Source organism: Vigna radiata, chromosome 11 (assembly GCF_000741045.1).
Source record: "Vigna radiata var. radiata cultivar VC1973A chromosome 11, Vradiata_ver6, whole genome shotgun sequence".
NCBI lineage: Eukaryota > Viridiplantae > Streptophyta > Magnoliopsida > Fabales > Fabaceae > Vigna > Vigna radiata.
The window spans coordinates 11,555,499-11,555,918 of record NC_028361.1 but is presented as its reverse complement, the minus strand read 5'-3'; positions in this window follow the sequence as shown (position 1 = coordinate 11,555,918).

Here is a 420-nt window from a genome sequence, read left to right as displayed (position 1 = left end):
ATTCAAGAAGAAAGAGCCCAAACCACAACACCCACACATCAAGTTAAGCTCTATTCAACCCAAAACTCACATAGAACTCCATTTTTATCATCCAACCAAATAAAATGCAAAGAAAACCTAGAAGAACAACAGCAAAGGGAGAGGAAAACGAAATACAAAGTCACTCAAAACCAACATCCACCATGGAAATGCAAAGACAAGCTCCAAAACTCAAACTCCAAGCATCAAGAACAAGCAAATGGAAGTGGAAATGAATGGTTTTTCACCACTAATAAGCTAAGACAACCAAGAGTAAGTTAAGAGAAGAAGAAAATCTGCATCTTGCTCATTGAAATGGCCAAAACCGAGACACCCAAGTCAAGCTCTCCATGAGAGTGTTCATACATGAAACCCTAGAAGAGAAAAGTTCAAAACATGAAA